This window comes from Tachyglossus aculeatus, chromosome 6 (assembly GCF_015852505.1).
Source record: "Tachyglossus aculeatus isolate mTacAcu1 chromosome 6, mTacAcu1.pri, whole genome shotgun sequence".
NCBI lineage: Eukaryota > Metazoa > Chordata > Mammalia > Monotremata > Tachyglossidae > Tachyglossus > Tachyglossus aculeatus.
In genome coordinates, this window is record NC_052071.1 from 23,705,097 (window position 1) to 23,722,246 (window position 17,150).

Here is a 17,150-nt window from a genome sequence, read left to right on the forward strand (position 1 = left end):
TCAAGCCCTGCTGTGCAACCACCAATTCTAGGTGAAAGAAGAAAGGATAATTTGTTAGAACATTGCTTGGCACAGAGTAAGTGCTTAACAAATACCATTTAAAAAAAAATAGTGGGTCCCAGTTGAGGCCCTGATGGTCAGGTACCAGATGCCCCCCCTTCTTCCCCCAAATGATGGACAGCAATTAAGGTTTGACCTGGCCAAGTTTCCTCTTTCTTTTCAGCTCTACATATCTCTCAGCAAACACTTGCCAACTATTGTTAGCTAGTTTGATCCACTACCTTAGTCCAGGGGAATTTTTGGTGGTGATAAGGATCAGGAATTCCCCACCAAGCTGTGGGTGGCTGATACTAATGAAAGGGAAGGGGAGAGTGGTGGGAGAAATAGCTGAAAAGGTTTCTTTCCATTTGGTTGAAGGCTCTAAGCATGAGCAAAGATATTTATTCATTCATATTTATTGAACATCTACTGTGTGCAAATCAAGGTACTAAGCACTTGGGAGAGTACAATATTACAATGAACTGACATTCCCTGCCCACAATGAGCTCATAATCTAGAGATATCCCACTGGATTGTAAATGGACGGGGATCATTTCTAACAACTTTACAGTAGTGTACTCTCCAAAGCACTTGGCAAAGTGCTTTGATCTCTCCATCTCTTCCCCACACCCCACATTTGACCTCAACCAAAGCACCTAGCTAGCACAAGTCACAGATTTGAGAGCACTGTGGCAGAGGTGTGATGAGGGGATTGATTAGCAGTGAGGGAAATGTCTTTTGTGACTGAACGCAACAATGGGTGGGGGTTACTATGACAGCATTTTGCCATAGATCTCTGGATTTTATATTTTGTGGATATTCAAAACCCAGTGTACACCTGCATATTACTACTGAATAAACAAGATTAGATTTCTAATCCATCTTTCACACACACAAAAGGACCCAGAAAAGTTTAAGGAGTCTCACAAATTATCTCACACTGAGATAATGATGCTTTCAAAAATCAATACTCTAACATTCTATTTTAGCAACTTTATGGAAACCATGGATTTAGGTGTTGATACTTAACTGTTACTGAGGAATATGGGACAGTCTCTCATTCAAAAAAATTCATCCAATGATCGAGGATATTTATCATTTGCATCTTTATTTAAACAAGACCCGAGGATGGGAAATTCAATGTTGCTGAAATTCTTTGCTACTCACCCACATTAAAAGGAAAAAGCTATTCACTCTGCCTATTTACAATTATACTAAACAAGTTACTAATTTCTTCTATGTTAATATGTGTTTGTATATAACCACAAGTATTGAACTACCACTTTTCCAAATCAAACAGTGACATTGAGAAGCAGCATGGCTTAGTGGCAAGAGCATGGGCTTGTGAGTCAGAGGTTGTGGGTTCTAATCCCAGCTCCACCACTTGTCAGATGTGTGACTTTGGGCAAGTCACTTCACTTCTCTGGGCCTCGGTGACCTCATCTGTAAAATGGGAATTAAGACTGTGAGCACCATGTGAGACAACCTGATTACTCTGTATCTACCAGAGTGCTTAGAACTGTGCTTGGCACATAGTAAGTGCTTAGCAAATACCATCATCAGCATCAGCAGCAGCAGTGTGGCTCAGTGGAAAGAGCCCGGGCTTAGGAGTCAGAGGTCATGGGTTCAAATCTCTGCTTTGCCACTTGTCAGTTGTGTGACTTTGGGGAAATCACTTAACTTCTCTGTGCCTCAGTTACCTCATCTGTAAAATGGGGATTAAGACTGTGAACCCCATGTAGGACAACCTGATCATCTCGTATCCTCCCCAGCACTTAGAACAATGCTTTGCATATAGTAAGCGCTTAACAAATGGCATCATTATTATATATTCAGCACCTACTGTGTGCATATCATAGTACTAAGCTCTTGGTAGAGTACAAGAAAAACAACCAATCAATGTTATTGATTGAGAGCTTACTGTATGCAGAACCCCATACTAAGTGCTGGAGAGAGTACAATACAATTGATTGACACATCACCTGCCATCAAGGAGCTTACAGTTTAACGGAAGTCCTTAAGAGAAACAAGTCCCTGCCTAAAGGACTTTATAATCTATGAAATTATGACTACATCTAGCCTGAGTTATATCAAAAGCTAATTTTTAGTTGGGTGAGAAGCTTGAAGCTATGCTTCTCCATCATTAACTGCTTTTCCGTCAGTTCCCTGTAAATAATTTCAGTAATTCAAAGAACGTACAGGGGTGGAAAACAGATAATCAAGTTGGACACACTCCTTGTCCCATATGGGGCTCATATCCTAAATAGGTTGGGAAATGATTAAACACTCATTTTACAGATGAGTACACTGAGTACCAGAAAAATAAAGGGTCTTGCCCAAAGTTACAAGTGGTAGAGCTGGGATTAGAATCCAAATCCTCCAACCCCCAGCCCCAGGCTCTTTTCTCTAGGCCATGCTAGTGAATCTAAATCAATGTCTAAGATGGATCTATAGGCCTTCAGTTCTAATACTCTTTCCTTTAGTCCATTTAAATTAAGCAAATATTAATCACATGATTGAGTGAAATAGATACCTCTTTTATGGTATTTGTTAAGCACTTATTATTTGCCAGGCATTGAAGTAAGTGTTGGGACAAATACAAGATAATTGGGTTGGGCACAGTTCCTGTTCCACCTGGAGCTCATAGTCTTAATCCCCATTACAGACGAGGTAACAGGCTCAGAGAAGTTAAGTGACTTGTTCGTGGTCACACAGCAGACAAGTAGCAGAGACAGAGTTAGAAACCTGGTCCTCCTACTCCCAGGCTAGTGCCCTTTCTACTCAGCCACATTGTGTTTTTTGAGCTTAGAGGATCACGGCTCAGTTAAAGTCTATACGAACATCTTTATACAGAAAAAGCATACACAAGCTATACATTTTTGATAAATATGCTCTTGTAGAAAAAGAAATCCCTAGACTTTATTTTCTGCATAAACGGGGTGGGATGCCATCTTCCTTTAGCATAATGGCCTGAAAGGAGAAGGTTGTAATACCTTCTTAAGCCTGGGCAGTGATGCTATAGATATCCTGTCTGTGGGCAAGGCCCAGAGCTCAGCAATGGTGCTAAAGATATTCCCAGGAAGGGGGAACATGCAAAGAAACTACCAGATGCAGGCAACTATTCAGACACCAGCTCTACATTGCCCAAATCCCGGCTCTTCCGCTTGTCAGCTGTGTGACTTTGGACAAGCCACTTAACTTCTCTGTGCCTCAATTACCTCATCTGTAAAATGGGGATTAAGACTGTGAGCCCCACGTGGGACAACCTGATCACCTTGTATCCACCCCAGCCCTTAAAAGAGTGCTTTGCACATAGTAAGCACTTAACAAATGCCATCATTATTATTACCCATGGGATTTCAAGCAAACTGTTTTGGTGTTGTTCAATTGAAACAAACTCTGGTCTGCTTTCCCAGAGAATCAGGACAAGGAATTAAATAAGCTTACCCATTTTTAAATTATTTTTATTATTTATTTTAGTTTTGGTTTTTATGTTATTAGTTAAGCACTTATTACTTAGCTCTGGGACTTAGCTCTAGGAAAGACATAAGCTAATCAGGTTGGGCACAGTCCCTGTTCATTTTACAGATGAGGAAACTGAGGCACAGAGAAGTTAAGTGACTGGCAGACAAGTAGCGGAGCTGTGATTAGTCCCAGGTCCTTCAGACTCCCAGGCACATGCTCTATTCATTAGGCCATGCTGCTTCTCAACCCTCTACGGGGCTCTTAGCTGCTTTCCCCTTCCCACCCCTTCCCAGGAAACTCAGAGCAGAGAAACTGAGTTAAGATGCAGAGGGCTCCCGATGGGTATTCCTATTTGTACCAGATGGAACATCTAAAAGTTTGCACGTGAGCAGAATCCCAGAACCTAAAACACATATGAGTATTTCAATAGATTAATCAATCCATCGTATTTATTGAGCACTTACCTTGTGCAGAACACTGTACTAAGTGTTTGGGAGAATAAAATACCAAAGAGGTGGGAGACATGATCCCTGCCCACAGGAAGTTTTCAAACTAGGGTACGTGACTAATCCACATGATCATCTCCACCAAATCATATTCCAAGTTAAGATCACTTATGTCATTTTAGAATACAGGGCTCTAATTTTCTTTCTCTCCATTCTTGTTGTTCCCAGGAAGAATCCCTCAGCATCAATCAATTAATGGTATTTGTCAGTGGATCATTTTGTGCGGAACTCTCTACCAAGCACTTGGGAGAGTTCTAAGTCACATCATGTAAAAAGGCATGAAAATCTGGAGAAACTCCCAGAGTAATAAATGCATAAAAATGTTGCCTGTAAATAGAGGTCAATAGTAATATTGCCATTTGTTAAGCACTTACTATGTGTCAAGCACTGTTCTAAGTGCTGGAGTAGATACAAGATAATCAGGCCTCACATGGGGCTCACAAAGTAGGAGCAGAACATGCACTAAATCCCCATTTTACTGATGAGGAAACTGAGGCACAGGGGAGTGAAGTGTCTTCCACAAGGTCACCCAGCAGGTAAGTGGCACGCCAGACTTAGAACCCAGATCTTTCGGCTCCCAGGCCTGTGCTGGTTCCGTTAGGCCATGCTTCTTTTCTAATGGAATAAATTCTGTGTGTTGGGGTATAAAGGAATGGGAAAAGAGTAGGACACAAGAAAAGGTATTACCATAGCGGTAAACATGATAGTGTAGAGTTAAAAGAAAAGGGTACCTCAAACAATACACAAATACTCTCTGATAGAGGACGAGAGGTGGAAGAATAACCTGTAAATGACACCAAGATGATGCTATCAGAGAGGAAGAAAAGAATTGATGAGAACAGAGTCAATGAAGCGAAGGAGAAGGGGAAGGTCAACAGTCAGCACTGCCCCCATGATAGATTTTACTCTCCTTATGAGCTTGATAAAACTTCGTGCAAAAAGCATTAAATATTACTACTACTAATAATGACAGTAATAATGATAATTGTGATATCTGCAATGCTTACTAAGTGCCAAGCATTGTAACAAAACATTGGGGTAGATAAAAGGTAATCAGGTCCCATACGGAGCACACAGACTTAGTAGGAGAGAGAATGGGTTTTGAATCCCCGTAGTGTAGATGAGGGAAGTGAGGCACAGAGAATTTTAGTGACTTACCTAAGGTCACCCAGCAGATAAATTTCAGAGCATAAGAATAATAATAATGGCATTTGTTAAGCATTTACTATGTGCTGGACACTGTACTAGGCGCTGGGGTAGATACAAGCAAATAGGGCTGGACACAGTCCCTGTCCCAAGTGGGGCTCACAGTCTCAATCCCCATTTTACACATGGGGTTACCAAGGCCCAGAGTAGTTAAGTGACCTGCCCAAGGTCACACAGCAGACAGGTGGTGGAGCCGGGATTAGAATCCTTAATAATAATAATAATGGTATTTGTTAAGCACTTACTATGTGTGAAGCGCTGTTCTAAGAGCTGGGGGGATACAAGGTGATCAGGTTGTCCCACATGGGGCTCACAGTCTTAATCCCCATTTTACAGATGAGGCAACTGAGGCACAGAGAAGTGAAGTGACTTGCCCAAAGTCACACCGCTAAGCCGGGATTCAAGCCTATGACCTCTGACTCCCAAGCCCAGGCTCTTTCCACTGAGCCACGCTGCTTCTCTAACCTTCTGATTCCCAGGCCCGTGCTCTATCAACGATGCCATGTTGATTAGAACCCAGATCCTCAGCCCCCAGGCTCATGTTCTTTCCTCTAGTCATTATACTTCTTACAGAACTATGAGAAATGCCGTTCTGGGTCACCCCAATGGACTAATCTGTCCAGTATTTTTTTTCTGACAATGACAATTAAGGATATTGAAGTAACAGTGAAATAGATGCATTAATGGTTCTCACATACTTGCAACTCCAGTTCCTGTTCAATTATAAAACACTGTAAGTAGCTCACCGCTTTCAAAAGTCATGCCCTTGAGGTTGTCTTCTTGTATAATGAACTCTTTGCCCTAAACGCTGAACGATTCTAGCTGATAAATGGCTTACATTTCAATTAATAGCTTTATTTAGCCCTAAGTTTCAAACCTTTAAATATCAGACTTTCCATTTTGCCTTGAAGCAGCACACCAAATAACTCCTGATTTTGGTACAATTTACTGGATGAACTAGATTTATAAGGCAAATTTGAGGAAAAAAAAAGAATACTGTAATTGGGTACACTTTCTAAAATTCTTAAGAAACAAATATCAAGATTCATGTACAGAGTTGCCCTATATACCATAGACATTTTTGCTGCTGGAGGTTCAACTATACAATAGTTTCTCTATTTGATTATTTTCCTATCAGTGCAATTCACTGTCACAGTAGTTTGCTACCAAAGTGGTTTCTCATGCTGCAGGCGCATTTACTATCACAGTAAATTGCAATCATATAGCAGCACTTTGCCTGTGGAATCATCGATCAGTTGGGATCTTTATACCATTCTTTTATTTTAATGGGTAAAGAGGACAAAATAAGTAGCCTGCATTGGCATTCAGGAGTATGGAAGTTGGGCATTCCATTGACAGAGCACAGATTTTGTCTCATAACAAGGTGGTGAGGAATTCAGTACTGAGTCTACACTTATTACGCTGTTCACCCTTCCAAAAATAATGTGCGAAGAATTGCCCTCACTACCTGCCACCAAAATTGTGGTCAGTCATTAGGATTTCTCTAGACTGCACTACTTCCACCTGATTTTCACTAATGTTAATGCAAATTGGTGATCCTGCCTCCTTAAACTCAATGACAGTGAGGTGAATTTGTTGTGAAGTTCAAGAGAACACACAAAAACTCCACATTACAACAATAATAATAATAATGATGATAGCATGTGTTAAGTGCTTACTATGTGCAAAGCACTGTTCTAAGTGCTGGGGGTGATACAAGATGATCAGGTTGTCCCAGGTGGGGCTCACAGTATTAATCCCCATTTTACAGATGAGGGAACTGAGGCTCAGAGAAGTTAAGTGACTTGCCCAAAGTCACACAGCTGAGAAGTGGCGGAGACAGGATTAAAACCCATGACCTCTTTCCACTGAGCCACACTGCTCCCCATCTTCCTCTGAAGCATCTCAATTTGTCCCTTCTTCTCTTCCCAACAGATACCATTTTGGGCCAAGCCCTCATCACTTCATGGCTTGACTATTGTTGCAGCCTCCCCACTTGGTTTTCCTGACTCCAGCCTCTTCCCACTTCAGTCTATTCGGGTACAGCACAGATCATTTGCCGGTAGCACTCAGCACACAGCTCTTCAGGCCTCTAAAAACTTTCATGGCTACCCATCTCCTTTCATATCAAACTCCTTCCACTGGCTTCAGAATTTTTCACCCATTTCCCAGCTCACACTCTTATCTCCTTGAATGTTTACCTTCTCACTGTCCCCTCACTCTCAGTTCTCCCACCTCTGCCTACTTAATTAAGCTCTTCCCATGACCTGGAATTCCTTCTCCAGCTAAATTGGACAGATCAGGACTCTTCCCATTTTGAAAGTATTCCTAAAATCCCACATCTGGAAAGTGTTCCCTTGTTAATTGACAACACCCCAGCTTCATCAACCCAACCATAGCACTTATATGGAGCATTCCTATCCTTAGCATGTACCTGTTTTTACTGGAATATTTATTTTTGTATGCAGGCATTATTCATCCGGCTACATTTGCACTGATTCCTAATTTATCCTTTTACTTCCTCCTACTCCCACTATAGGTAATTTTCCTGCTCAGCCTGTCAGATTCTAAGTTCCCGGAAGGTAGTGATAGTGGTATGTTGAATATGATGTTCTGTCCTGCTAACACAATCCTCATCAGTAGGTGTTCAATAAAGACCATTGATGATGATCCAAAGTGGAGATTACTTGAGAGCTACAGAATCAACCATATTTACTGAGCGCTTACTGTGCGCAGAGCTCTGTACTAAGTGTGTGGGAAAGTACAACAGAACAGAGTTGATAGACACATTCCCTGCCCACAATGACCTTAAAGTCCTAGGGATAAGATTCCTTCTAGAATCTTACCACTTATTCCATTCAAAGTACAACACAATTTACATGCTCCTCAACCACAAACACTGCATCAACCAACCAACGGTCTTTACTGAACACTTAATATGTGCACAGCATTGTGCCAAGTGCACGGGAAAAAATACAATAGAGTTGCTAGACACAATCCCAGATGACATATCCCCGCACCCAATGAACTCTGGAAATTTAAAGCAATATTGAAATTAACAGTTTCCAAAAGTATTTCAGCCCGCAAATTGAGTATTTAAGATGGGGGACAGAAACATTTTTGTAAAGGAAAATCAGTAACTCACCCCGTGCAGCACTCCTGTAGCCCTTGTTGTGGAAGAGAGAAGGACTGTCCTTCACTCTAAAGCCACAGTTGTCAGACCATCTTTCTACTCTCTATTTTTTTTTCCTCTTTCCCTTCTCATCCTCCCCTTCTATGAAGTGGAAAAGGAAAAACAGAGGTGGACTGGCCAATGGGCTGGTGTGTCTGGGAAGATGCCAAAATGATGAATTAAAATGCACGGTCTCAATACTAACTACATAAAGCATGTTCCATACCAGAGAAGAGCAGTTCAAAGGGGGAAAGGTCTACCTGGCATAAGGAGCAGTGAGTACTTTAGAGTATGCCAGGATTAAAATATTTTACTTTATTCTGCCTTCTCTTGTTTCCTTATCTACCTCTATTATTTATTTACAACTTGTTAAACCTTAGGATATTCAATAAAAATCTTTAGAGAAGCACATGTAAAATATGAATTAGCTTTTTGGAGTATTTCATCACTCGGGACATGGAAATCAACAAAATTTCTCTAAGAACAAGCACTCAAAATGCACATCATTATTTGCTCCTGGCCTGGAAATTCCTATGGTAGCTTATTATGCTCAGATTCACACACTGAAATATGAATTGATAAGACCCACCCAAATTAGGTTAAAAAAGCAAAGGACACTTTTTTTTCCTCCCAATTTGTGCACAAACCTCTATGACCATTAAGAGGAGTTATGAGTTTGCCACTGAGAGGATGACTTTACTGTATAAAAATGATAATTACATTTCACAGACTAGAGCTGGTTTATTTTTATTCTGTGGAAAACAGGCTTAAAATTGTAAGCACTTCAGTGGTCAAATCAGTCTATGGAAATAACCCATTATTAAGATAAAAGAGGTGAAGGAAAGTTCACATCTCTGGTGCTATCCTGATTGTTGAACAAACAAGACACCATTGTATTGATAAATAATAATAATAATAATAATAATGGCATTTATTAAACACTTACTATGTGCCAAGCACAGTTCTAAGCCCTGGTAATTAGGTTGTCCCATGTGGGTCTCACAGTCTTAATTCCTATTTTACAGATAACTGAGGCACAGAGAAGTTAAGTGACTTGCCCAAAGTCACACAGTTAAGTGGTGGGGCCAGGATTAGAACCTATGACTTCTGAATCCCAAGCCTGTGCTCTTTCCACTAAGCCAAGCTCCTTCTCCTTTATTTATATCACTTATATCCCTTAGGTTATCTTTGGTACCACAAAGACTAGAAATTGGATTTATTTTCAAACAAAAACAACTGCGGTTCTTCTGATTATCTTTTTAAAAGGCTAGAAGTTATATAAAATCCCAGACTTCCCTTGTAGGCCTTGCATATTTTTTCCTAGCATGTATAAACAATGTTTGTATAAACATTGTAGCAAATTTGTAGATATTTATTTAGTCTAGAAGACAAAAATGCTGATATTCTATACCTATCATTTTAATAAAATGAAATAACACTGTCATCGACAACCTGTGGTGTTTAATTTCTCCTTTTACATGACAACTAAATTGTGATCACATTTGGTAATCATTTTTCAGGGGCATTTTAGCAGTTTTATATTCAGAAAACTGCTTACATTGCAGATGCCAAAGCATTTTGACCCAAATTTTCCAATAACAAAAAAATATACCCCCAAACTTTTGAAATTTCATATAAGGGGCTCTTGGATGTGAACATCTAGGAAAGGGGTAGGAAAATTGTTGAAAACATTTGAAGATGTCTGCCTGGGATGGCTTGGTATTTGGCAAGAATGATACTACAGGTCACCCCAACTGATAGCCAAGAAAACAGGGTATAGAGAAGATTGGTTGGCACTCTCAAAAACATGTATCCTCAATTATTTATTTTGACCATTTTATCTGGTGAGCATTCTTTTTGTCCACCTCTCCCATTGGAAAGCAAGTTCTTTGTGGCCAGGGAGTAATTCACTTCTTCAATTTCTGTGCCCCAAATGCCCAGTACAATTGCAGCATTTGTTAAGCACTATGTTCCAAGTATTGCTTTAAGTACTGGGGTGGATACAAGATAATTGGGTCCCACATGAGGCTCACAGTCTAAGTAGGAGGGAGAGGAAGTATTGAAGCCCATTATAAAAGTGAGAGAAATAAGGCACAGGGACTTGTCTAAGGTCACACAGCAGACAAGTCATGGAGTTGAGATTAGAACCCAGGTCCTCTGACTTCCACGTCATGCTCTTTCCACTAGCCCACACTGCTTCTCTAGTATAGTGCACTGCATCATATGGTCACTCCAGACTGTAAGCTCACTGTGGGCAGGGACTGTGCCTGCTATATTGTTATACTGTATTCTCCAAAATGCTTAGTACAATGAACTATGTACTAAGCATTTTGGAGAATACAATATTTAACAGGCACATTCCCTGCCCACAGCAAGCACTCAATAAATACAACTGACTGAGTGACTGACTTAGTAAATGCTATTAGCGGTGGTGATGGGTTGCATTCTGGCTCTTGAGTCAGGCACCATAATTCCTGTTTCCTGCCTGGTGTTGGCAATGGTAGCAGAGATAAAGCAGCAAAGATTGAGTGTCTTCTATACTGCTCTCTTTTGTTCTCTCTTCTCCTCCTCCTCCACTCTATCTTCTTTCCCTATTGCCCCCTTTTCCTCCCTTGTCCCCATTATCCTCTCCTTTGCACCTTTCTACTTCTACTCATTCCTTTTCTGGTCTCCCTAGGGGAGCTGCTGACATCCAAAGTTATGTTCTTCAAAGCCTTATTCCCCTGCAGATCTATTCCAAGTTAATCTCTGGGTTCAAAATGACAAGCTGGCAGCCCTTCTTGTGAATCCCTCCTAGTTCATGGAAGTTGGCATAATTTCTTGCTCCTGTTACAGGGTGCTGGTGGTTTGATACTAATTAACTCATCCCATTTCAGCTTGATCTGAATTTGGGGACTGGGTGAAGGTATCACAGAGTAGTAGCGGAGATAGCGAGGTACGACTGGGAAAGAGAAAAGCTCAAGACAGTCTCCCTGCCAGTGAATATATTGTGCTGACATCAAGGTTGCCAGTGGACACTCCGCTAGGACTAACATTACACGGCTTTAAGGCATTAGAGCCCGTCCCTGCATAGGACACCCCCTGCTCACATTAACTTACCGCAAACAGAATTAAGCCAAAAAATGAACTTGACCTGAAGGAGACAGCTATTTTATCTACCTTTTGATTTTCGTCTTAGTACACTACATCATTGCAAGAATTTAATCAATAAACTGGAAAAGGCCACGGGAATCCCATCAATAAATAGTGCAAGAGCAACTGAACTTTGTGATGAGAAAACCAGAGATATTCCCAAGAAACAAAAAGCAGCATGGCTCAGTGGAAACAGCACGGGCTTAGGAGTCAGAGGTAACAGGTTCTAATCCCAGCTCAGCCACTTGTCTGCTGTATGACCTTGGGCAAGTCACTTCACTTCTCTGTGCCTCAGTTACCTCATCTGTAAAATGGGGATTAAGACTGTGAGCCCCACGTGGGACAACAACCTGATCACCTTGTATCCCCCCAGTGCTTAGAACAGTGCTTTGCACATAATAAGTGCTTAACAAATACCAACATTATTATTATTATTATTATTATGAACAAGACCATGAAACAACTCATTATTGGGAGTCTTTAAAAATCATGATTGTGGATTGGAAAATTGAAGTCATTTTTTCCTGTGGGGGTTTTCCAGATTGATCTACTTTGTTTTTATTTTATTTTTTTGATTTAGGGGTATTTGATCATATTTCCTTTTTTCCCCCAATCACAGGACTTGTATTTCAGTATAAGTATTTCAATAGCTCCAATGTGCTTGGTTTCTGAAATACTACCCCACTACTAGAATTGTCTTAAGTGCACTGTCTTTCAGAAATTCACAATGTAAATGAATTCATTAAACCCATATCCCACCCAACTCACCCAGTTACTACTGTTGATGCTTAGCTAGAAACAGGGGTATGGAAGTCCTATGGGGACATATGGTAAAGTACCTGAGGAAGAGATTATTTTTCTTCGGATGTTCACAATTGGGGCTGCTTTTTTGATTGGTTTGGTTTATAAATTATGGTATTTTGTAAGCCCTTACTATGTGTTGAGCACTGTTCTAAGCACTGGAGTATCTACAAGATAATCAGGTTAGACACAGAATCACATGAGTCTCACAGTAGAGGAGGAAAACAGGAATTTACATTTGCATCATTGAACTAGAACTAAAATTACTGATCACCCTATGGCTGATAAGGTAAGAGGCACATAGAGGGTAAAATGTGATCCAGCTGAGAGTTTGGTAGAGGCCCAAGTGACCATGGCTGAACCGGATTCTAAAAACAAGATAATTATCAAAATTGGAATATAATTAGGCTCACATATTAAGATCACAACAGAAAATACTTAAGTTGAGGTTAACAAAGTAATATTTAAAGCCACTGAGGTTCAAGATTGAGAGGACCAAGCTAAGAATTTGATTAAAGAAGGTGAGCTTTTTGTGGACAGGAATGTGTCTGTTGTTACATTGTACTTTAAGCACTTAGTACAGTGCTTTGCACAAAGTAAGTGCTAAATACATATGATTGACTGAATGAATGACACCGCATGCTTCAGTCACATGGATGCTTGAAAGCTCTGCTTGGGGAAGAGGTTAGAAAATACAGTTTAGACCAAAATAGTCCCCAATTTAGGATGACTGCCAGAGTAAATGGCTCTGGCTTCCTATTTACCTCAGTATAATTTAAGTAGAAGGGCAAAATTCCCCCAAAAGCCTTCTTCTACCGGGACTTCCGAGAGCAGATAAGATCACATATCACAGTCAAATGAAGCTCCAATAGCTTGAATTCTCTTTGCTCTGGCCTGAGGAGAGTCAGTTTCCCCCTTGAAGAGATGGAGCTTCCCCACTGTTGGCAGGGGAGCCAAAATCCTCCCAGAATGTTCCAAGTAAGTCTGAGAGGGTGTTGTCCTTCTAGCAGGCCTGTGATCTCAATGTTCAATTGTTTTCCCTCTGCCAGGTCTGTGACCATGACCATCTGTGTTGCCCTGACTTGCTCCTTTCATTCATTCCCCCACTTCCCAGCCCCACAGCCCTTATGTACATATCTTTAATTATTTATAGTAACGTCTGTCTCCCCCTCCAGATTGTAAGCTCACTGTGGACAGGGAATGTGTCTATTTATTGTCACACTGTACTCTCCCCTGTTCTTAGTGCAGTGCTCTGTACACAACAAGCACTCAATCAATATGACTGACTGATCCTCCCAAGGCCCTGCCCACTCTGCCCAGTTTCCAGCTCTGAAGAATTGAGGAAATGAGCAAATCAGGTTGCTACCTCACATGAAGCAACAGAACTGGCCCTGGCCTTGTCAGAGTGAGTCAGAACATCAGTTTGTGAACGTGCTCTGAGATCAAAAGTTCCATCAATGGAACTTAGAGAAGCAGCATGGCTCAGTGGAAAGAGCACAGACTTTGGAGTCAGAGGTCATGGGTTCGAATCCCAGCTCCGCCACATGTCAGCTATGTAACCTTGGTTAAGTCACTTAACTTCTCTGAGCCTCAGTTACCTCATTTGTAAAATGGGGATTAAGACCGTGAGCCCCACGTGGGACAACCTGATCACTTTGTATCCCCCAAGCTCTTAGAACAGTGCTTTGCACATAGTAAGCGCTTAACAAATGCCAACATTATTATTATTATTATTATCAATGGTATTTTTTGAATGCCGAAGTGTAAAGCACATTCTGAGTGCTTGACAGAACAAAACAGAAGCAAGATAAATGTTTCCTCCCCTCAAACAAATCCTCTTCAGGTCCACTCTACAACCCGTCTCTCGTGCCATCTCTCTGGAACATCGTGGACGAACAAAATACCTATCCAGCTTGAATTACAGTACTTAGGTTTAGGGAAACTATTTGTTCTGTCCAATGCAAGGAATTCAGTGGTTGATTACGTAAACCCAGCCCATTGAGCTAAGAATTGCTGGCTTAACAAAGAGTTTGAATCAAAAACCCTCATTCAACCCACACATTCAATCTGATACAAAATCCAGTCAGTTCAACCTTGACATTCCTAGAATGTGTCCTGTCTTCTTCATCCATACTATTGTGATGATGATCCAAGCACTTATTTCCCACCTTGACTAATAATAATAATAATAATTTTGGTATTTGTTAAGTGCTTACTATGCACCAAGCACTGTTCTAAGCGCTGGGGGAGATACAAGGTAATCAAGTTGTCCCACATGGGGCTCACAGTCTTAATCCCCATTTTCCAGATGAGCTGAGGCACAGAGAAGTTAAGTGACTTGCCCAAAGTCACACAGTTGACAAGTGGTGGAGATGGGATTAGAACCCATGACATGACTCCCAAGGCCACGTTCTTTCCACCAAGCCATGCTGCTTCTCTAATAATAATGATGGTATTTGTTAAGCACTTCCTATGTGCCAAGCACTGTTCTAAGTGCTGGGGTAAATACAAGACAATCAGATTGTCCCACATGGGGCTCACGGTAAATCCCCATTTTACGGATGAGGAGACTGAGGCACAGAGAAGTTAAGTGACTTGCCCAAGGTCACACAGCAGACAAGTGGCAAAACTGGGATTAGAACCCATGACCTCTGATTCCCAAGCCCGTGCTCTTGCGACTAGGCCAGATCAAGAGCCTATCCCGGCCTGCCTTATACTGGAACAGCAAGGAGGAGTTGTAAGGGCCACAGGTAGCCCTGGCCACTCCTCTGCCATAAAAATGCCAGGTCCAGCGCCTGGGAAGGACCCGAGGAGCCTCGCCCACCTCAAATTCCATTCATTCATTCATTCAATCATATTCATTGAGCATTTACTGTGTGCACAGCACTGTACTAAGCACTTGGGAAGTACAAGCTGGCAACACATAGAGACGGTCTCTACCCAACAGGCTCACAGTCTAGAAGGGGGAGACAGACAACAAAACACGTGGGCAGGTGTCAAGTCATCAGAATAAATAGAAATAAAGCTAGATGCACATCATTAACAAAATAAATAGAATAGTAAATATGTACAAGTAAAATAAATAGAGTAATAAATCTGTACCCCTCAACCTTCCCTGGCTCCAGCCGAGATCCCGGGCCTGCCCTGCTCCAGCGAGGCAAGGAGCGTACTGCAACAGCCTCCTTACTGACCTCCCTCTTCTGCCTCCTGTCTTTCCCTTCTCCAGGCAAAACTTAACTCTGTGCCTCGATCATTTATCTAAAACCAAATCCAGTCAATATTACCTGTCTTCTCAAAACCTCTAATGGCTGCCCATTCACCTCCACATCCCCAAATCACCCCCAGAACTCCCTACCCTGAGGTTTAAGGCACTCAAGCAGCTTTCTTCCTTCTACCTTACCTCTCTACTATTTTTTTTTAAAAAATGATATTTGTTAAGTGCTTACTATGTGCTTGGCACTGTGGTAAGTACTAGAGTAATAATAACGGTGGCATGTTAAGCGCTTACCATGTGTGAAGCACTGTTCTAAGTGCCAGGGAGGCTACAAGGTGATCAGGTTGTCCCACAGGGGGCTCACAGTCAATCCCCATTTTACAGATGAGGTAACTGAGGCACAGAGAAGTTAAGTTTCCTGCCCAAAGTCACACAGCTGACAATTGGCAGGGCCAGGATTTGAACCCATGACCACTGGCTCCAAAGCCCTTGCTCCTTCCACTGAGCCACTCTTCTTCTCTAGATAATCAGGTTTCTCACAGTCCATGTCCCAAATGAGGCTCACAGTCTGTGCTCTGCATGCAATAGGCACACAATTAATACTGATTGATTAAAATAGATATAAATGTAACTTTGGGTGCTACATTCATTTTATTTATAAAGTTAAAATACAGCTTCTTTGGAGTTATCTACTTTAAAATGAATAATAAATTTTCAAACGCTACAGAGTCCATGCCTCACTGACTGGTCTCCAACCCATATTGCATACACCTTTCCCCTTGGCATCAAATCCCATTCCTCCTCTTCAACAACCTCTTAAAAAAGAACACATCCTCGAGGAGTCTGCCTGTGGTAACTTTCTCTTCCCAGTCACCTCTTAGGGGCAGAAATTCCATCATTTAATCTTTTTGAATCTGTATATCAAATGTTGTTGATACTGACAGCTTCGGTAAACTTCACTAGCTTCTACTTCATAACCCTAGTCTTCTTATTGGTAAAGGCATTCAGAATTCGATAGGACATTGTTATGTTGCTTAGCATTAAAAAAAATCTTTTATAGAAGTAGCTCAATAAAACATTTTTCTGTCTCAGTGAACGATTTCAGCTTCCCAACTGAATAGATTTTTTATTAGCCGCGAATACGATTTATTTGTTTCTTTGTTTTTGGAGAAAATGATTGAGGTTTGTTTCCTAGGAAATACATCTCCATGCTGAAGGAGTGAATTTAGACTGATTAGCTACTTGGCTTATTTGTGATTGCAACATTTTGATAGGGAATTAAACATTCTGCTCTGAGTTATGGTGCTCTGGAATGTTTATATTCGTTTAATTTTTAGATGTGGTAAGAACCCCTAATAATTAGTATTTTCGTTCTAGAATCTAGACTTGGATATTTTTTCCTAGTATTGGGAAGTTTAGGTATCAGTTATGACAAAGAATAGGGTGGGTGGAGAAAGGGAGTTGGAACCAACACAATGTGTTAGTGAATCAACAGAACATGTGCATAAAACAAAATCAATTCAGAAATAGATAGTAAAGTCATAGAAGGGGAAATGGTACTCTTTGTTTTGTTATTTAAATGACAATTACAGAAGAAATTCCTAAACAAATAGCC